The sequence below is a fragment of the Paroedura picta genome, chromosome 7, assembly GCF_049243985.1.
Source record: "Paroedura picta isolate Pp20150507F chromosome 7, Ppicta_v3.0, whole genome shotgun sequence".
In the NCBI taxonomy this organism is placed as follows: Eukaryota; Metazoa; Chordata; class Lepidosauria; order Squamata; family Gekkonidae; genus Paroedura; species Paroedura picta.
This window is the reverse complement of record NC_135375.1, coordinates 108,828,736-108,852,926: the sequence shown is the minus strand read 5'-3', so window position 1 is coordinate 108,852,926 and position 24,191 is coordinate 108,828,736.

Here is a 24,191-nt window from a genome sequence, read left to right as displayed (position 1 = left end):
TGGGTACTTATCCCTACGAAAATCCCTATTGTTTTACCTTTTTTACAAGGAAGTAAAATGTGAAAAAAAATATTTCTACATCCCATGGCCTTTCCCAACCATTTAAATTTTTCTCTTACAGGTCTAACACTTCCGAAAAACCAATACAACGCCCAACCGGAACAATATATAAAGCTAAACGAACCGTTCACTGGGCACTTATCCGTACGAAAATCCCTATTGATTTACTTGTTTTTACAAGGAAATAAAATGTGAAAAAAATATATCTACATCCCATGGCCTTTCCCAACCATTTAAATTTTTCTCTTACAGGTCTAACACTTCCGAAGAACCAATACAACGCCCAACCGGAACAATATATAAAGCTAAACGAACAGTTCACTGGGCACTTATCCGTACGAAAATCCCTATTGATTTACCTGTTTTTACAAGGAAAAAAATGTGAAAAAAATATTTCTACATCCCATGGCCTTTCCCAACCATTTAAATTTTTCTCTTACAGGTCTAACACTTCCGAAAATCCAATACAACTCCCAACCGGAACAATATATAAAGCTAAACGAACAGTTCACTGGGCACTTATCCGTACGAAAATCCCTATTGATTTACCTGTTTTTACAAGGAAAAAAATGTGAAAAAAATATTTCTACATCCCATGGCCTTTCCCAACCATTTAAATTTTTCTCTTACAGGTCTAACACTTCCGAAAAACCAATACAACGCCCAACCGGAACAATATATAAAGCTAAACGAACTGTTCACTGGGTACTTATCCGTACGAAAATCGCTATTGATTTACCTGTTTTTACAAGGAAAAAAATGTGAAAAAAATATTTCTACATCCCATGGCCTATCCCAACCATTTAAATTTTTCTCTTACAGGTCTAACACTTCCGAAAATCCAATACAACTCCCACCCGGAACAATATATAAAGCTAAACGAACCGTTCACTGGGTACTTATCCGTACGAAAATCCCTATTGATTTACCTGTTTTTACAAGGAAGTAAAATGTGAAAAAAATATTTCTACATCCCATGGCCTTTCCCAACCATTTAAATTTTTCTCTTACAGGTCTAACACTTCCGAAAAACCAATACAACGCCCACCCGGAACAATATATAAAGCTAAACGAACAGTTCACTGGGTACTTATCCGTACGAAAATCCCTATTGATTTACCTGTTTTTACAAGAAAGTAAAATGTGAAAAAAATATTTCTACATCCCATGGCCTTTCCCAACCATTTAAATTTTTCTCTTACAGGTCTAACACTTCCGAAAAACCAATACAACGCCCACCCGGAACAATATATAAAGCTAAACGAACCTTTAACTGGGTACTTATCCCTACGAAAATCCCTATTGTTTTACCTTTTTTTACAAGGAAGTAAAATGTGAAAAAAATATTTCTACATCCCATGGCCTTTCCCAACCATTTAAATTTTTCTCTTACAGGTCTAACACTTCCGAAAAACCAATACAACGCCCACCCGGAACAATATATAAAGCTAAACGAACCGTTCACTGGGTACTTATCCGTACGAAAATCCCTGTTGATTTACCTTTTTTTACAAGGAAGTAAAATGTGAAAAAAATATTTCTACATCCCATGGCCTTTCCCAACCATTTAAATTTTTCTCTTAGAGGTCTAACACTTCCGAAAAACCAATACAACGCCCAACCGGAACAATATATAAAGCTAAACGAACCGTTCACTGGGCACTTATCCGTACGAAAATCCCTATTGATTTACTTGTTTTTACAAGGAAATAAAATGTGAAAAAAATATTTCTACATCCCATGGCCTTTCCCAACCATTTAAATTTTTCTCTTACAGGTCTAACACTTCCGAAAAACCAATACAACGCCCACCCGGAACAATATATAAAGCTAAACGAACCGTTCACTGGGTACTTATCCGTACGAAAATCCCTATTGATTTACCTTTTTTACAAGGAAGTAAAATGTGAAAAAAATATTTCTACATCCCATGGCCTTTCCCAACCATTTAAATTTTTCTCTTACAGGTCTAACACTTCCGAAAAAACAATACAACGCCCACCCGGAACAATATATAAAGCTAAACGAACCGTTCACTGGGTACTTATCCGTACGAAAATCCCTATTGTTTTACCTTTTTTTACAAGGAAGTAAAATGTGAAAAAAATATTTCTACATCCCATGGCCTTTCCCAACCATTTAAATTTATCTCTTACAGGTCTAACACTTCCGAAAAACCAATACAACGCCCACCCGGAACAATATATAAAGCTAAACGAACCGTTCACTGGGTACTTATCCGTACGAAAATCCCTGTTGATTTACCTTTTTTTACAAGGAAGTAATATGTGAAAAAAATATTTCTACATCCCATGGCCTTTCCCAACCATTTAAATTTTTCTCTTAGAGGTCTAACACTTCCGAAAAACCCATACAACGCCCAACCGGAACAATATATAAAGCTAAACGAACCGTTCACTGGGCACTTATCCGTACGAAAATCCCTGTTGATTTACCTTTTTTTACAAGGAAGTAAAATGTGAAAAAAATATTTCTACATCCCATGGCCTTTCCCAACCATTTAAATTTTTCTCTTAGAGGTCTAACACTTCCGAAAAACCCATACAACGCCCAACCAGAACAGTATATAAAGCTAAACGAACCGTTCACTGGGCACTTATCCGTACGAAAATCCCTATTGATTTACTTGTTTTTACAAGGAAATAAAATGTGAAAAAAATATTTCTACATCCCATGGCCTTTCCCAACCATTTAAATTTTTCTCTTACAGGTCTAACACTTCCGAAAAACCAATACAACGCCCACCCGGAACAATATATAAAGCTAAACGAACCGTTAACTGGGTACTTATCCCTACGAAAATCCCTATTGTTTTACCTTTTTTACAAGGAAGTAAAATGTGAAAAAAAATATTTCTACATCCCATGGCCTTTCCCAACCATTTAAATTTTTCTCTTACATGTCTAACACTTCCGAAAAACCAATACAACGCCCACCCGGAACAATATATAAAGCTAAACGAACCGTTCACTGGGTACTTATCCGTACGAAAATCCCTATTGATTTACCTTTTTTTACAAGGAAGTAAAATGTGAAAAAAATATTTCTACATCCCATGGCCTTTCCCAACCATTTAAATTTTTCTCTTACAGGTCTAACACTTCCGAAAAACCAATACAACGCCCAACCGGAACAATATATAAAGCTAAACGAACCGTTCACTGGGCACTTATCCGTACGAAAATCCCTTTTGATTTACTTGTTTTTACAAGGAAATAAAATGTGAAAAAAATATTTCTACATCCCATGGCCTTTCCCAACCATTTAAATTTTTCTCTTACAGGTCTAACACTTCCGAAAAACCAATACAACGCCCAACCGGAACAATATATAAAGCTAAACAAACAGTTCACTGGGCACTTATCCGTACGAAAATCCCTATTGATTTACCTGTTTTCACAAGGAAATAAAATGTGAAAAAAATATTTCTACATCCCATGGCCTTTCCCAACCATTTAAATTTTTCTCTTACAGGTCTAATACTTCCGAAAAACCAATACAACGCCCAACCGGAACAATATATAAAGCTAAACAAACCGTTCACTGGGTACTTATGCGTACAAAATTCGCTATTGATTTACCTGTTTTTACAAGGAAATAACATGTGAAAAAAATATTTCTACATCCCATGGCCTTTCCCAACCACTTAAATTTTTCTCTTACAGGTCTAACACTTCCGAAAAACCAATACAACGCCCAACCGGAACAATATATAAAGCTAAACGAACCGTTCACTGGGCACTTATCCGTACGAAAATCCCTATAGATTTACCTGTTTTTACAAGGAAATAAAATGTGAAAAAAATATTTCTACATCCCATGGCCTTTCCCAACCATTTAAATTTTTCTCTTACAGGTCTAACACTTCCGAAAAACCAATACAACGGCCACCCAGAACAATATATAAAGCTAAACGAACCGTTCACTGGGTACTTATGCTTACAAAAATCGCTATTGATTTACCTGTTTTTACAAGGAAATAAAATGTGAAAAAAATATTTCTACATCCCATGGCCTTTCCCAACCATTAAAATTTTTCTCTTAGAGGTCTAACACTTCCGAAAAACCAATACAACGCCCAACGGGAACAATATATAAAGCTAAACGAACCGTTCACTGGGCACTTATCCGTACGAAAATCCCTATTGATTTACTTGTTTTTACAAGGAAATAAAATGTGAAAAAAATATTTCTACATCCCATGGCCTTTCCCAACCATTTAAATTTTTCTCTTACAGGTCTAACACTTCCGAAAAACCAATACAACGCCCACCCGGAACAATATATAAAGCTAAACGAACCGTTCACTGGGTACTTATCCGTACGAAAATCCCTATTGTTTTACCTTTTTTTACAAGGAAGTAAAATGTGAAAAAAATATTTCTACATCCCATGGCCTTTCCCAACCATTTAAATTTATCTCTTACAGGTCTAACACTTCCGAAAAACCAATACAACGCCCACCCGGAACAATATATAAAGCTAAACGAACCGTTCACTGGGTACTTATCCGTACGAAAATCCCTGTTGATTTACCTTTTTTTACAAGGAAGTAAAATGTGAAAAAAATATTTCTACATCCCATGGCCTTTCCCAACCATTTAAATTTTTCTCTTAGAGGTCTAACACTTCCGAAAAACCCATACAACGCCCACCCGGAACAATATATAAAGCTAAACGAACCGTTCACTGGGTACTTATCCGTACGAAAATCCCTATTGTTTTACCTTTTTTTACAAGGAAGTAAAATGTGAAAAAAATATTTCTACATCCCATGGCCTTTCCCAACCATTTAAATTTATCTCTTACAGGTCTAACACTTCCGAAAAACCAATACAACGCTCACCCGGAACAATATATAAAGCTAAACGAACCGTTCACTGGGTACTTATCCGTACGAAAATCCCTGTTGATTTACCTTTTTTTACAAGGAAGTAAAATGTGAAAAAAATATTTCTACATCCCATGGCCTTTCCCAACCATTTAAATTTTTCTCTTAGAGGTCTAACACTTCCGAAAAACCCATACAACGCCCAACCGGAACAATATATAAAGCTAAACGAACCGTTCACTGGGCACTTATCCGTACGAAAATCCCTGTTGATTTACCTTTTTTTACAAGGAAGTAAAATGTGAAAAAAATATTTCTACATCCCATGGCCTTTCCCAACCATTTAAATTTTTCTCTTAGAGGTCTAACACTTCCGAAAAACCCATACAACGCCCAACCGGAACAATATATAAAGCTAAACGAACCGTTCACTGGGCACTTATCCGTACGAAAATCCCTATTGATTTACTTGTTTTTACAAGGAAATAAAATGTGAAAAAAATATTTCTACATCCCATGGCCTTTCCCAACCATTTAAATTTTTCTCTTACAGGTCTAACACTTCCGAAAAACCAATACAACGCCCACCCGGAACAATATATAAAGCTAAACGAACCGTTAACTGGGTACTTATCCCTACGAAAATCCCTATTGTTTTACCTTTTTTACAAGGAAGTAAAATGTGAAAAAAAATATTTCTACATCCCATGGCCTTTCCCAACCATTTAAATTTTTCTCTTACATGTCTAACACTTCCGAAAAACCAATACAACGCCCACCCGGAACAATATATAAAGCTAAACGAACCGTTCACTGGGTACTTATCCGTACGAAAATCCCTATTGATTTACCTTTTTTTACAAGGAAGTAAAATGTGAAAAAAATATTTCTACATCCCATGGCCTTTCCCAACCATTTAAATTTTTCTCTTACAGGTCTAACACTTCCGAAAAACCAATACAACGCCCAACCGGAACAATATATAAAGCTAAACGAACCGTTCACTGGGCACTTATCCGTACGAAAATCCCTTTTGATTTACTTGTTTTTACAAGGAAATAAAATGTGAAAAAAATATTTCTACATCCCATGGCCTTTCCCAACCATTTAAATTTTTCTCTTACAGGTCTAACACTTCCGAAAAACCAATACAACGCCCAACCGGAACAATATATAAAGCTAAACAAACAGTTCACTGGGCACTTATCCGTACGAAAATCCCTATTGATTTACCTGTTTTCAAAAGGAAATAAAATGTGAAAAAAATATTTCTACATCCCATGGCCTTTCCCAACCATTTAAATTTTTCTCTTACAGGTCTAATACTTCCGAAAAACCAATACAACGCCCAACCGGAACAATATATAAAGCTAAACAAACCGTTCACTGGGTACTTATGCGTACAAAATTCGCTATTGATTTACCTGTTTTTACAAGGAAATAACATGTGAAAAAAATATTTCTACATCCCATGGCCTTTCCCAACCACTTAAATTTTTCTCTTACAGGTCTAACACTTCCGAAAAACCAATACAACGCCCAACCGGAACAATATATAAAGCTAAACGAACCGTTCACTGGGCACTTATCCGTACGAAAATCCCTATAGATTTACCTGTTTTTACAAGGAAATAAAATGTGAAAAAAATATTTCTACATCCCATGGCCTTTCCCAACCATTTAAATTTTTCTCTTACAGGTCTAACACTTCCGAAAAACCAATACAACGGCCACCCAGAACAATATATAAAGCTAAACGAACCGTTCACTGGGTACTTATGCTTACAAAAATCGCTATTGATTTACCTGTTTTTACAAGGAAATAAAATGTGAAAAAAATATTTCTACATCCCATGGCCTTTCCCAACCATTTAAATTTTTCTCTTAGAGGTCTAACACTTCCGAAAAACCAATACAACGCCCAACGGGAACAATATATAAAGCTAAACGAACCGTTCCCTGGGCACTTATCCGTACGAAAATCCCTATTGATTTACTTGTTTTTACAAGGAAATAAAATGTGAAAAAAATATTTCTACATCCCATGGCCTTTCCCAACCATTTAAATTTTTCTCTTACAGGTCTAACACTTCCGAAAAACCAATACAACGCCCACCCGGAACAATATATAAAGCTAAACGAACCGTTAACTGGGTACTTATCCCTACGAAAATCCCTATTGTTTTACCTTTTTTACAAGGAAGTAAAATGTGAAAAAAAATATTTCTACATCCCATGGCCTTTCCCAACCATTTAAATTTTTCTCTTACAGGTCTAACACTTCCGAAAAACCAATACAACGCCCACCCGGAACAATATATAAAGCTAAACGAACCGTTCACTGGGTACTTATCCGTACGAAAATCCCTATTGATTTACCTTTTTTTACAAGGAAGTAAAATGTGAAAAAAATATTTCTACATCCCATGGCCTTTCCCAACCATTTAAATTTTTCTCTTACAGGTCTAACACTTCCGAAAAACCAATACAACGCCCAACCGGAACAATATATAAAGCTAAACGAACCGTTCACTGGGTACTTATCCGTACGAAAATCCCTATTGATTTACTTGTTTTTACAAGGAAATAAAATGTGAAAAAAATATATCTACATCCCATGGCCTTTCCCAACCATTTAAATTTTTCTCTTACAGGTCTAACACTTCCGAAGAACCAATACAACGCCCAACCGGAACAATATATAAAGCTAAACGAACAGTTCACTGGGCACTTATCCGTACGAAAATCCCTATTGATTTACCTGTTTTTACAAGGAAATAAAATGTGAAAAAAATATTTCTACATCCCATGGCATTTCCCAACCATTTAAATTTTTCTCTTACAGGTCTAACACTTCCGAAAAACCAATACAACGCCCAACCGGAACAATATATAAAGCTAAACGAACTGTTCACTGGGTACTTATCCGTACGAAAATCGCTATTGATTTACCTGTTTTTACAAGGAAATAAAATGTGAAAAAAATATTTCTACATCCCATGGCCTATCCCAACCATTTAAATTTTTCTCTTACAGGTCTAACACTTCCGAAAAACCAATACAACTCCCACCCGGAACAATATATAAAGCTAAACGAACCGTTCACTGGGTACTTATCCGTACGAAAATCCCTATTGATTTACCTGTTTTTACAAGGAAGTAAAATGTGAAAAAAATATTTCTACATCCCATGGCCTTTCCCAACCATTTAAATTTTTCTCTTACAGGTCTAACACTTCCGAAAAACCAATACAACGCCCACCCGGAACAATATATAAAGCTAAACGAACCGTTCACTGGGTACTTATCCGTACGAAAATCCCTATTGATTTACCTGTTTTTACAAGGAAGTAAAATGTGAAAAAAATATTTCTACATCCCATGGCCTTTCCCAACCATTTAAATTTTTCTCTTACAGGTCTAACACTTCCGAAAAACCAATACAACGCCCACCCGGAACAATATATAAAGCTAAACGAACCGTTAACTGGGTACTTATCCCTACGAAAATCCCTATTGTTTTACCTTTTTTTACAAGGAAGTAAAATGTGAAAAAAATATTTCTACATCCCATGGCCTTTCCCAACCATTTAAATTTTTCTCTTACAGGTCTAACACTTCCGAAAAACCAATACAACGCCCACCCGGAACAATATATAAAGCTAAACGAACCGTTCACTGGGTACTTATCCGTACGAAAATCCATGTTGATTTACCTTTTTTTACAAGGAAGTAAAATGTGAAAAAAATATTTCTACATCCCATGGCCTTTCCCAACCATTTAAATTTTTCTCTTACAGGTCTAACACTTCCGAAAAACCAATACAACGCCCAACCGGAACAATATATAAAGCTAAACGAACCGTTCACTGGGCACTTATCCGTACGAAAATCCCTATTGATTTACTTGTTTTTACAAGGAAATAAAATGTGAAAAAAATATTTCTACATCCCATGGCCTTTCCCAACCATTTAAATTTTTCTCTTACAGGTCTAACACTTCCGAAGAACCAATACAACGCCCAACCGGAACAATATATAAAGCTAAACGAACAGTTCACTGGGCACTTATCCGTACGAAAATCCCTATTGATTTGCCTGTTTTTACAAGGAAATAAAATGTGAAAAAAATATTTCTACATCCCATGGCCTTTCCCAACCTTTTAAATTTTTCTCTTACAGGTCTAACACTTCCGAAAAACCAATACAACGGCCACCCAGAACAATATATAAAGCTAAACGAACCGTTCACTGGGTACTTATGCGTACAAAAATCGCTATTGATTTACCTGTTTTTACAAGGAAATAAAATGTGAAAAAAATATTTCTACATCCCATGGCCTATCCCAACCATTTAAATTTTTCTCTTAGAGGTCTAACACTTCCGAAAAACCAATACAACGCCCAACCGGAACAATATATAAAGCTAAACGAACCGTTCACTGGGCACTTATCCGTACGAAAATCCCTATTGATTTACTTGTTTTTACAAGGAAATAAAATGTGAAAAAAATATTTCTACATCCCATGGCCTTTCCCAACCATTTAAATTTTTCTCTTACAGGTCTAACACTTCCGAAGAACCAATACAACGCCCAACCGGAACAATATATAAAGCTAAACGAACAGTTCACTGGGCACTTATCCGTACGAAAATCCCTATTGATTTACCTGTTTTTACAAGGAAATAAAATGTGAAAAAAATATTTCTACATCCCATGGCCTTTCCCAACCATTTAAATTTTTCTCTTACAGGTCTAACACTTCCGAAAAACCAATACAACGCCCAACCGGAACAATATATAAAGCTACACGAACTGTTCACTGGGTACTTATGCGTACGAAAATCCCTATTGATTTACCTGTTTTTACAAGGAAATAAAATGTGAAAATAATATTTCTACATCCCATGGCCTATCCCAACCATTTAAATTTTTCTCTTACAGGTCTAACACTTCCGAAAAACCAATACAACGCCCACTCGGAACAATATATAAAGCTAAACGAACCGTTCACTGGGTACTTATCCGTACGAAAATCCCTATTGATTTACCTGTTTTTACAAGGAAGTAAAATGTGAAATAAATATTTCTACATCCCATGGCCTTTCCCAACCATTTAAATTTTTCTCTTACAGGTCTAACACTTCCGAAAAACCAATACAACGCCCACCCGGAACAATATATAAAGCTAAACGAACCGTTCACTGGGTACTTAGCCGTACGAAAATCCCTATTGATTTACCTGTTTTTACAAGGAAGTAATATGTGAAAAAAATATTTCTACATCCCATGGCCTTTCCCAACCATTTAAATTTTTCTCTTACAGGTCTAACACTTCCGAAAAACCAATACACCGCCCATCCGGAACAATATATAAAGCTAAACGAACCGTTCACAGGGTACTTATCCGTACGAAAATCCCTATTGATTTACCTTTTTTTACAAGGAAATAAAATGTGAAAAAAATATTTCGACATCCCATGGCCTATCCCAACCATTTAAATTTTTCACTTACAGGTCTAACACTTCCGAAAAACCAATACAACGCCCAACCGGAACAATATATAAAGCTAAACGAACCGTTCACTGGGCACTTATCCGTACGAAAATCCCTTTAGATTTACCTGTTTTTACAAGGAAATAAAATGTGAAAAAAATATTTCTACATCCCATGGCCTTTCCCAACCATTTAAATTTTTCTCTTACAGGTCTAACACTTCCGAAAAACCAATACAACGCCCAACCGGAACAATATATAAAGCTAAACGAACCGTTCACTGGGTACTGATGCGTACAAAAATCGCTATCGATATACCTGTTTTTACAAGGAAATAACATGTGAAAAAAATATTTCTACATCCCATGGCCTTTCCCAACCATTTAAATTTTTCTCTTACAGGTCTAACACTTCCGAAAAACGAATACAACGCCCAACCGGAACAATATATAAAGCTAAACGAACCGTTCACTGGGCACTTATCCGTACGAAAATCCCTTTAGATTTACCTGTTTTTACAAGGAAATAAAATGTGAAAAAAATATTTCTACATCCCATGGCCTTTCCCAACCATTTAAATTTTTCTCTTACAGGTCTAACACTTCCGAAAAACCAATACAACGCCCAACCGGAACAATATATAAAGCTAAACGAACCGTTCACTGGGTACTTATGCGTACAAAAATCGCTATCGATATACCTGTTTTTACAAGGAAATAACATGTGAAAAAAATATTTCTACATCCCATGGCCTTTCCCAACCATTTAAATTTTTCTCTTACAGGTCTAACACTTCCGAAAAACGAATACAACGCCCAACCGGAACAATATATAAAGCTAAACGAACCGTTCACTGGGCACTTATCCGTACGAAAATCCCTATAGATTTACCTGTTTTTACAAGGAAATAAAATGTGAAAAAAATATTTCTACATCCCATGGCCTTTCCCAACCATTTAAATTTTTCTCTTACAGGTCTAACACTTCCGAAAAACCAATACAACGGCCACCCAGAACAATATATAAAGCTAAAGGAACAGTTCACTGGGCACTTATCCGTACGAAAATCCCTATTGATTTGCCTGTTTTTACAAGGAAATAAAATGTGAAAAAAATATTTCTACATCCCATGGCCTTTCCCAACCTTTTAAATTTTTCTCTTACAGGTCTAACACTTCCGAAAAACCAATACAACGGCCACCCAGAACAATATATAAAGCTAAACGAACCGTTCACTGGGTACTTATGCGTACAAAAATCGCTATTGATTTACCTGTTTTTACAAGGAAATAAAATGTGAAAAAAATATTTCTACATCCCATGGCCTATCCCAACCATTTAAATTTTTCTCTTAGAGGTCTAACACTTCCGAAAAACCAATACAACGCCCAACCGGAACAATATATAAAGCTAAACGAACCGTTCACTGGGCACTTATCCGTACGAAAATCCCTATTGATTTACTTGTTTTTACAAGGAAATAAAATGTGAAAAAAATATTTCTACATCCCATGGCCTTTCCCAACCATTTAAATTTTTCTCTTACAGGTCTAACACTTCCGAAGAACCAATACAACGCCCAACCGGAACAATATATAAAGCTAAACGAACAGTTCACTGGGCACTTATCCGTACGAAAATCCCTATTGATTTACCTGTTTTTACAAGGAAATAAAATGTGAAAAAAATATTTCTACATCCCATGGCCTTTCCCAACCATTTAAATTTTTCTCTTACAGGTCTAACACTTCCGAAAAACCAATACAACGCCCAACCGGAACAATATATAAAGCTACACGAACTGTTCACTGGGTACTTATGCGTACGAAAATCCCTATTGATTTACCTGTTTTTACAAGGAAATAAAATGTGAAAATAATATTTCTTCATCCCATGGCCTATCCCAACCATTTAAAATTTTCTCTTACAGGTCTAACACTTCCGAAAAACCAATACAACGCCCACTCGGAACAATATATAAAGCTAAACGAACCGTTCACTGGGTACTTATCCGTACGAAAATCCCTATTGATTTACCTGTTTTTACAAGGAAGTAAAATGTGAAAAAAATATTTCTACATCCCATGGCCTTTCCCAACCATTTAAATTTTTCTCTTATAGGTCTAACACTTCCGAAAAACCAATACAACGCCCACCCGGAACAATATATAAAGCTAAACGAACCGTTCACTGGGTACTTAGCCGTACGAAAATCCCTATTGATTTACCTGTTTTTACAAGGAAGTAAAATGTGAAAAAAATATTTCTACATCCCATGGCCTTTCCCAACCATTTAAATTTTTCTCTTACAGGTCTAACACTTCCGAAAAACCAATACACCGCCCATCCGGAACAATATATAAAGCTAAACGAACCGTTCACAGGGTACTTATCCGTACGAAAATCCCTATTGATTTACCTTTTTTTACAAGGAAGTAAAATGTGAAAAAAATATTTCTACATCCCATGGCCTATCCCAACCATTTAAATTTTTCACTTACAGGTCTAACACTTCCGAAAAACCAATACAACGCCCAACCGGAACAATATATAAAGCTAAACGAACCGTTCACTGGGCACTTATCCGTACGAAAATCCCTTTAGATTTACCTGTTTTTACAAGGAAATAAAATGTGAAAAAAATATTTCTACATCCCATGGCCTTTCCCAACCATTTAAATTTTTCTCTTACAGGTCTAACACTTCCGAAAAACCAATACAACGCCCAACCGGAACAATATATAAAGCTAAACGAACCGTTCACTGGGTACTTATGCGTACAAAAATCGCTATCGATATACCTGTTTTTACAAGGAAATAACATGTGAAAAAAATATTTCTACATCCCATGGCCTTTCACAACCATTTAAATTTTTCTCTTACAGGTCTAACACTTCCGAAAAACGAATACAACGTCCAACCGGAACAATATATAAAGCTAAACGAACCGTTCACTGGGCACTTATCCGTACGAAAATCCCTTTAGATTTACCTGTTTTTACAAGGAAATAAAATGTGAAAAAAATATTTCTACATCCCATGGCCTTTCCCAACCATTTAAATTTTTCTCTTACAGGTCTAACACTTCCGAAAAACCAATACAACGCCCAACCGGAACAATATATAAAGCTAAACGAACCGTTCACTGGGTACTTATGCGTACAAAAATCGCTATCGATATACCTGTTTTTACAAGGAAATAACATGTGAAAAAAATATTTCTACATCCCATGGCCTTTCCCAACCATTTAAATTTTTCTCTTACAGGTCTAACACTTCCGAAAAACGAATACAACGCCCAACCGGAACAATATATAAAGCTAAACGAACCGTTCACTGGGCACTTATCCGTACGAAAATCCCTATAGATTTACCTGTTTTTACAAGGAAATAAAATGTGAAAAAAATATTTCTACATCCCATGGCCTTTCCCAACCATTTAAATTTTTCTCTTACAGGTCTAACACTTCCGAAAAACCAATACAACGGCCTCCCAGAACAATATATAAAGCTAAACGAACCGTTCACTGGGTACTTATGCGTACAAAAATCGCTATTGATTTACCTGTTTTTACAAGGAAATAAAATGTGAAAAAAATATTTCTACATCCCATGGCCTTTCCCAACCATTTAAATTTTTCTCTTAGAGGTCTAACACTTCCGAAAAACCAATACAACGCCCAACCGGAACAATATATAAAGCTAAATGAACCGTTCACTGGGCACTTATCCGTACGAAAATCCCTATTGATTTACTTGTTTTTACAAGGAAATAAAATGTGAAAAAAATATTTCTACATCCCATGGCCTTTCCCAACCATTTAAATTTTTCTCTTACAGGTGTAACACTTCCGAAAAACCAATACAACGCCCACCCGGAACAATATATAAAGCTAAACGAACCGTTAACTGGGTACTTATCCCTACGAAAATCCCTATTGTTTTACCTTTTTTTACAAGGAAGTAAAATGTGAAAAAAATATTTCTACATCCCATGGCCTTTCCCAACCATTTAAATTTTTCTCTTACAGGTCTAACACTTCCGAAAAACCAATACAACGCCCACCCGGAACAATATATAAAGCTAAACGAACCGTTCACTGGGTACTTATCCGTACGAAAATCCCTATTGATTTACCTTTTTTTACAAGGAAGTAAAATGTGAAAAAAATATTTCTACATCCCATGGCCTTTCCCAACCATTTAAATTTTTCTCTTACAGGTCTAACACTTCCGAAAAACCAATACAACGCCCAACCGGAACAATATATAAAGCTAAACGAACCGTTCACTGGGCACTTATCCGTACGAAAATCCCTATTGATTTACTTATTTTTACAAGGAAATAAAATGTGAAAAAAATATATCTACATCCCATGGCCTTTCCCAACCATTTAAATTTTTCTCTTACAGGTCTAACACTTCCGAAGAACCAAAACAACGCCCAACCGGAACAATATATAAAGCTAAACGAACAGTTCACTGGGCACTTATCCGTACGAAAATCCCTATTGATTTACCTGTTTTTACAAGGAAATAAAATGTGAAAAAAATATTTCTACATCCCATGGCCTTTCCCAACCATTTAAATTTTTCTCTTACAGGTCTAACACTTCCGAAAAACCAATACAACGCCCAACCGGAACAATATATAAAGCTAAACGAACCGTTCACTGGGCACTTATCCGTACGAAAATCCCTATAGATTTACCTGTTTTTACAAGGAAATAAAATGTGAAAAAAATATTTCTACATCCCATGGCCTTTCCCAACCATTTAAATTTTTCTCTTACAGGTCTAACACTTCCGAAAAACCAATACAACGGCCACCCAGAACAATATATAAAGCTAAAGGAACAGTTCACTGGGCACTTATCCGTACGAAAATCCCTATTGATTTGCCTGTTTTTACAAGGAAATAAAATGTGAAAAAAATATTTCTACATCCCATGGCCTTTCCCAACCTTTTAAATTTTTCTCTTACAGGTCTAACACTTCCGAAAAACCAATACAACGGCCACCCAGAACAATATATAAAGCTAAACGAACCGTTCACTGGGTACTTATGCGTACAAAAATCGCTATTGATTTACCTGTTTTTACAAGGAAATAAAATGTGAAAAAAATATTTCTACATCCCATGGCCTATCCCAACCATTTAAATTTTTCTCTTAGAGGTCTAACACTTCCGAAAAACCAATACAACGCCCAACCGGAACAATATATAAAGCTAAACGAACCGTTCACTGGGCACTTATCCGTACGAAAATCCCTATTGATTTACTTGTTTTTACAAGGAAATAAAATGTGAAAAAAATATTTCTACATCCCATGGCCTTTCCCAACCATTTAAATTTTTCTCTTACAGGTCTAACACTTCCGAAGAACCAATACAACGCCCAACCGGAACAATATATAAAGCTAAACGAACAGTTCACTGGGCACTTATCCGTACGAAAATCCCTATTGATTTACCTGTTTTTACAAGGAAATAAAATGTGAAAAAAATATTTCTACATCCCATGGCCTTTCCCAACCATTTAAATTTTTCTCTTACAGGTCTAACACTTCCGAAAAACCAATACAACGCCCAACCGGAACAATATATAAAGCTACACGAACTGTTCACTGGGTACTTATGCGTACGAAAATCCCTATTGATTTACCTGTTTTTACAAGGAAATAAAATGTGAAAATAATATTTCTTCATCCCATGGCCTATCCCAACCATTTAAAATTTTCTCTTACAGGTCTAACACTTCCGAAAAACCAATACAACGCCCACTCGGAACAATATATAAAGCTAAACGAACCGTTCACTGGGTACTTATCCGTACGAAAATCCCTATTGATTTACCTGTTTTTACAAGGAAGTAAAATGTGAAAAAAATATTTCTACATCCCATGGCCTTTCCCAACCATTTAAATTTTTCTCTTACAGGTCTAACACTTCCGAAAAACCAATACAACGCCCACCCGGAACAATATATAAAGCTAAACGAACCGTTCACTGGGTACTTAGCCGTACGAAAATCCCTATTGATTTACCTGTTTTTACAAGGAAGTAAAATGTGAAAAAAATATTTCTACATCCCATGGCCTTTCCCAACCATTTAAATTTTTCTCTTACAGGTCTAACACTTCCGAAAAACCAATACACCGCCCATCCGGAACAATATATAAAGCTAAACGAACCGTTCACAGGGTACTTATCCGTACGAAAATCCCTATTGATTTACCTTTTTTTACAAGGAAGTAAAATGTGAAAAAAATATTTCTACATCCCATGGCCTATCCCAACCATTTAAATTTTTCACTTACAGGTCTAACACTTCCGAAAAACCAATACAACGCCCAACCGGAACAATATATAAAGCTAAACGAACCGTTCACTGGGCACTTATCCGTACGAAAATCCCTTTAGATTTACCTGTTTTTACAAGGAAATAAAATGTGAAAAAAATATTTCTACATCCCATGGCCTTTCCCAACCATTTAAATTTTTCTCTTACAGGTCTAACACTTCCGAAAAACCAATACAACGCCCAACCGGAACAATATATAAAGCTAAACGAACCGTTCACTGGGTACTTATGCGTACAAAAATCGCTATCGATATACCTGTTTTTACAAGGAAATAACATGTGAAAAAAATATTTCTACATCCCATGGCCTTTCACAACCATTTAAATTTTTCTCTTACAGGTCTAACACTTCCGAAAAACGAATACAACGTCTAACCGGAACAATATATAAAGCTAAACGAACCGTTCACTGGGCACTTATCCGTACGAAAATCCCTTTAGATTTACCTGTTTTTACAAGGAAATAAAATGTGAAAAAAATATTTCTACATCCCATGGCCTTTCCCAACCATTTAAATTTTTCTCTTACAGGTCTAACACTTCCGAAAAACCAATACAACGCCCAACCGGAACAATATATAAAGCTAAACGAACCGTTCACTGGGTACTTATGCGTACAAAAATCGCTATCGATATACCTGTTTTTACAAGGAAATAACATGTGAAAAAAATATTTCTACATCCCATGGCCTTTCCCAACCATTTAAATTTTTCTCTTACAGGTCTAACACTTCCGAAAAACGAATACAACGCCCAACCGGAACAATATATAAAGCTAAACGAACCGTTCACTGGGCACTTATCCGTACGAAAATCCCTATAGATTTACCTGTTTTTACAAGGAAATAAAATGTGAAAAAAATATTTCTACATCCCATGGCCTTTCCCAACCATTTAAATTTTTCTCTTACAGGTCTAACACTTCCGAAAAACCAATACAACGGCCTCCCAGAACAATATATAAAGCTAAACGAACCGTTCACTGGGTACTTATGCGTACAAAAATCGCTATTGATTTACCTGTTTTTACAAGGAAATAAAATGTGAAAAAAATATTTCTACATCCCATGGCCTTTCCCAACCATTTAAATTTTTCTCTTAGAGGTCTAACACTTCCGAAAAACCAATACAACGCCCAACCGGAACAATATATAAAGCTAAATGAACCGTTCACTGGGCACTTATCCGTACGAAAATCCCTATTGATTTACTTGTTTTTACAAGGAAATAAAATGTGAAAAAAATATTTCTACATCCCATGGCCTTTCCCAACCATTTAAATTTTTCTCTTACAGGTGTAACACTTCCGAAAAACCAATACAACGCCCACCCGGAACAATATATAAAGCTAAACGAACCGTTAACTGGGTACTTATCCCTACGAAAATCCCTATTGTTTTACCTTTTTTTACAAGGAAGTAAAATGTGAAAAAAATATTTCTACATCCCATGGCCTTTCCCAACCATTTAAATTTTTCTCTTACAGGTCTAACACTTCCGAAAAACCAATACAACGCCCACCCGGAACAATATATAAAGCTAAACGAACCGTTCACTGGGTACTTATCCGTACGAAAATCCCTATTGATTTACCTTTTTTTACAAGGAAGTAAAATGTGAAAAAAATATTTCTACATCCCATGGCCTTTCCCAACCATTTAAATTTTTCTCTTACAGGTCTAACACTTCCGAAAAACCAATACAACGCCCAACCGGAACAATATATAAAGCTAAACGAACCGTTCACTGGGCACTTATCCGTACGAAAATCCCTATTGATTTACTTATTTTTACAAGGAAATAAAATGTGAAAAAAATATATCTACATCCCATGGCCTTTCCCAACCATTTAAATTTTTCTCTTACAGGTCTAACACTTCCGAAGAACCAAAACAACGCCCAACCGGAACAATATATAAAGCTAAACGAACAGTTCACTGGGCACTTATCCGTACGAAAATCCCTATTGATTTACCTGTTTTTACAAGGAAATAAAATGTGAAAAAAATATTTCTACATCCCATGGCCTTTCCCAACCATTTAAATTTTTCTCTTACAGGTCTAACACTTCCGAAAAACCAATACAACGCCCAACTGGAACAATATATAAAGCTAAACGAACTGTTCACTGGGTACTTATGCGTACGAAAATCGCTATTGATTTACCTGTTTTTACAAGGAAATAAAATGTGAAAAAAATATTTCTACATCCCATGGCCTTTCCCAACCATTTAAATTTTTCTCTTACAGGTCTAACACTTCCGAAAAACCAATACAACGGCCACCCAGAACAATATATAAAGCTAAACGAACCGTTCACTGGGTACTTATGCGTACAAAAATCGCTATTGATTTACCTGTTTTTACAAGGAAATAAAATGTGAAAAAAATATTTCTACATCCCATGGCCTTTCCCAACCATTTAAATTTTTCTCTTAGAGGTCTAACACTTCCGAAAAACCAATACAACGCCCAACCGGAACAATATATAAAGCTAAATGAACCGTTCACTGGGCACTTATCCGTACGAAAATCCCTATTGATTTACTTGTTTTTACAAGGAAATAAAATGTGAAAAAAATATTTCTACATCCCATGGCCTTTCCCAACCATTTAAATTTTTCTCTTACAGGTGTAACACTTCCGAAAAACCAATACAACGCCCACCCGGAACAATATATAAAGCTAAACGAACCGTTAACTGGGTACTTATCCCTACGAAAATCCCTATTGTTTTACCTTTTTTTACAAGGAAGTAAAATGTGAAAAAAATATTTCTACATCCCATGGCCTTTCCCAACCATTTAAATTTTTCTCTTACAGGTCTAACACTTCCGAAAAACCAATACAACGCCCACCCGGAACAATATATAAAGCTAAACGAACCGTTCACTGGGTACTTATCCGTACGAAAATCCCTATTGATTTACCTTTTTTTACAAGGAAGTAAAATGTGAAAAAAATATTTCTACATCCCATGGCCTTTCCCAACCATTTAAATTTTTCTCTTACAGGTCTAACACTTCCGAAAAACCAATACAACGCCCAACCGGAACAATATATAAAGCTAAACGAACCGTTCACTGGGCACTTATCCGTACGAAAATCCCTATTGATTTACTTATTTTTACAAGGAAATAAAATGTGAAAAAAATATATCTACATCCCATGGCCTTTCCCAACCATTTAAATTTTTCTCTTACAGGTCTAACACTTCCGAAGAACCAAAACAACGCCCAACCGGAACAATATATAAAGCTAAACGAACAGTTCACTGGGCACTTATCCGTACGAAAATCCCTATTGATTTACCTGTTTTTACAAGGAAATAAAATGTGAAAAAAATATTTCTACATCCCATGGCCTTTCCCAACCATTTAAATTTTTCTCTTACAGGTCTAACACTTCCGAAAAACCAATACAACGCCCAACTGGAACAATATATAAAGCTAAACGAACTGTTCACTGGGTACTTATGCGTACGAAAATCGCTATTGATTTACCTGTTTTTACAAGGAAATAAAATGTGAAAAAAATATTTCTACAAGCCATGGCCTATCCCAACCATTTAAATTTTTCTCTTACAGGTCTAACACTTCCGAAAAACCAATACAACTCCCACCCGGAACAATATATAAAGCTAAACGAACCGTTCACTGGGTACTTATCCGTACGAAAATCCCTGTTGATTTACCTGTTTTTACAAGGAAGTAAAATGTGAAAAAAATATTTCTACATCCCATGGCCTTTCCCAACCATTTAAATTTTTCTCTTACAGGTCTAACACTTCCGAAAAACCAATACAACGCCCACCCGGAACAATATATAAAGCTAAACGAACCGTTCACTGGGTACTTATCCGTACGAAAATCCCTATTGATTTACCTGTTTTTACAAGGAAGTAAAATGTGAAAAAAATATTTCTACATCACATTGCCTTTCCCAACCATTTAAATTTTTCTCTTACAGGTCTAACACTTCCGAAGAACCAATACAACGCCCAACCGGAACAATATATAAAGCTAAACGAACAGTTCACTGGGCACTTATCCGTACGAAAATCCCTATTGATTTACCTGTTTTTACAAGGAAATAAAATGTGAAAAAAATATTTCTACATCCCATGGCCTTTCCCAACCATTTAAATTTTTCTCTTACAGGTCTAACACTTCCGAAAAACCAATACAACGCCCAACTGGAACAATATATAAAGCTAAACGAACTGTTCACTGGGTACTTATCCCTACGAAAATCCCTATTGTTTTACCTTTTTTTACAAGGAAGTAAAATGTGAAAAAAATATTTCTACATCCCATGGCCTTTCCCAACCATTTAAATTTTTCTCTTACAGGTCTAACACTTCCGAAAAACCAATACAACGCCCACCCGGAACAATATATAAAGCTAAACGAACCGTTCACTGGGTACTTATCCGTACGAAAATCCCTATTGATTTACCTTTTTTTACAAGGAAGTAAAATGTGAAAAAAATATTTCTACATCCCATGGCCTTTCCCAACCATTTAAATTTTTCTCTTACAGGTCTAACTCTTCCGAAGAACCAAAACAACGCCCAACCGGAACAATATATAAAGCTAAACGAACAGTTCACTGGGCACTTATCCGTACGAAAATCCCTATTGATTTACCTGTTTTTACAAGGAAATAAAATGTGAAAAAAATATTTCTACATCCCATGGCCTTTCCCAACCATTTAAATTTTTCTCTTACAGGTCTAACACTTCCGAAAAACCAATACAACGCCCAACTGGAACAATATATAAAGCTAAACGAACTGTTCACTGGGTACTTATGCGTACGAAAATCGCTATTGATTTACCTGTTTTTACAAGGAAATAAAATGTGAAAAAAATATTTCTACAAGCCATGGCCTATCCCAACCATTTAAATTTTTCTCTTACAGGTCTAACACTTCCGAAAAACCAATACAACTCCCACCCGGAACAATATATAAAGCTAAACGAACCGTTCACTGGGTACTTATCCGTACGAAAATCCCTGTTGATTTACCTGTTTTTACAAGGAAGTAAAATGTGAAAAAAATATTTCTACATCCCATGGCCTTTCCCAACCATTTAAATTTTTCTCTTACAGGTCTAACACTTCCGAAAAACCAATACAACGCCCACCCGGAACAATATATAAAGCTAAACGAACCGTTCACTGGGTACTTATCCGTACGAAAATCCCTATTGATTTACCTGTTTTTACAAGGAAGTAAAATGTGAAAAAAATATTTCTACATCACATTGCCTTTCCCAACCATTTAAATTTTTCTCTTACAGGTCTAACACTTCCGAAAAACTAATACAACGCCCACCCGGAACAATATATAAAGCTAAACGAACCGTTCACTGGGTACTTATCCGTACGAAAATCCCTATTGATTTACCTTTTTTTACAAGGAAGTAAAATGTGAAAAAAATATTTCTACATCCCATGGCCTTTCCCAACCATTTAAATTTTTCTCTTACAGGTCTAACACTTCCGAAAAACCAATACAACGCCCAACCGGAACAATATATAAAGCTAAACGAACCGTTCACTGGGCACTTATCCGTACGAAAATCCCTATTGATTTACTTGTTTTTACAAGGAAATAAAATGTGAAAAAAATATATCTATATCCCATGGCCTTTCCCAACCATTTAAATTTTTCTCTTACAGGTCTAACACTTCCGAAGAACCAATACAACGCCCAACCGGAACAATATATAAAGCTAAACGAACAGTTCACTGGGCACTTATCCGTACGAAAATCCCTATTGATTTACCTGTTTTTACAAGGAAATAAAATGTGAAAAAAATATTTCTACATCCCATGGCCTTTCCCAACCATTTAAATTTTTCTCTTACAGGTCTAACACTTCCGAAAAACCAATACAACGCCCAACTGGAACAATATATAAAGCTAAACGAACTGTTCACTGGGTACTTATGCGTACGAAAATCGCTATTGATTTACCTGTTTTTACAAGGAAATAAAATGTGAAAAAAATATTTCTACATCCCATGGCCTTTCCCAACCATTTAAATTTTTCTCTTACAGGTCTAACACTTCCGAAAAACCAATACAACGGCCACCCAGAACAATATATAAAGCTAAACGAACCGTTCACTGGGTACTTATGCGTACAAAAATCGCTATTGATTTACCTGTTTTTACAAGGAAATAAAATGTGAAAAAAATATTTCTACATCCCATGGCCTTTCCCAACCATTTAAATTTTTCTCTTAGAGGTCTAACACTTCCGAAAAACCAATACAACGCCCAACCGGAACAATATATAAAGCTAAATGAACCGTTCACTGGGCACTTATCCGTACGAAAATCCCTATTGATTTACTTGTTTTTACAAGGAAATAAAATGTGAAAAAAATATTTCTACATCCCATGGCCTTTCCCAACCATTTAAATTTTTCTCTTACAGGTGTAACACTTCCGAAAAACCAATACAACGCCCACCCGGAACAATATATAAAGCTAAACGAACCGTTAACTGGGTACTTATCCCTACGAAAATCCCTATTGTTTTACCTTTTTTTACAAGGAAGTAAAATGTGAAAAAAATATTTCTACATCCCATGGCCTTTCCCAACCATTTAAATTTTTCTCTTACAGGTCTAACACTTCCGAAAAACCAATACAACGCCCACCCGGAACAATATATAAAGCTAAACGAACCGTTCACTGGGTACTTATCCGTACGAAAATCCCTATTGATTTACCTTTTTTTACAAGGAAGTAAAATGTGAAAAAAATATTTCTACATCCCATGGCCTTTCCCAACCATTTAAATTTTTCTCTTACAGGTCTAACACTTCCGAAAAACCAATACAACGCCCAACCGGAACAATATATAAAGCTAAACGAACCGTTCACTGGGCACTTATCCGTACGAAAATCCCTATTGATTTACTTATTTTTACAAGGAAATAAAATGTGAAAAAAATATATCTACATCCCATGGCCTTTCCCAACCATTTAAATTTTTCTCTTACAGGTCTAACACTTCCGAAGAACCAAAACAACGCCCAACCGGAACAATATATAAAGCTAAACGAACAGTTCACTGGGCACTTATCCGTACGAAAATCCCTATTGATTTACCTGTTTTTACAAGGAAATAAAATGTGAAAAAAATATTTCTACATCCCATGGCCTTTCCCAACCATTTAAATTTTTCTCTTACAGGTCTAACACTTCCGAAAAACCAATACAACGCCCAACTGGAACAATATATAAAGCTAAACGAACTGTTCACTGGGTACTTATGCGTACGAAAATCGCTATTGATTTACCTGTTTTTACAAGGAAATAAAATGTGAAAAAAATATTTCTACAAGCCATGGCCTATCCCAACCATTTAAATTTTTCTCTTACAGGTCTAACA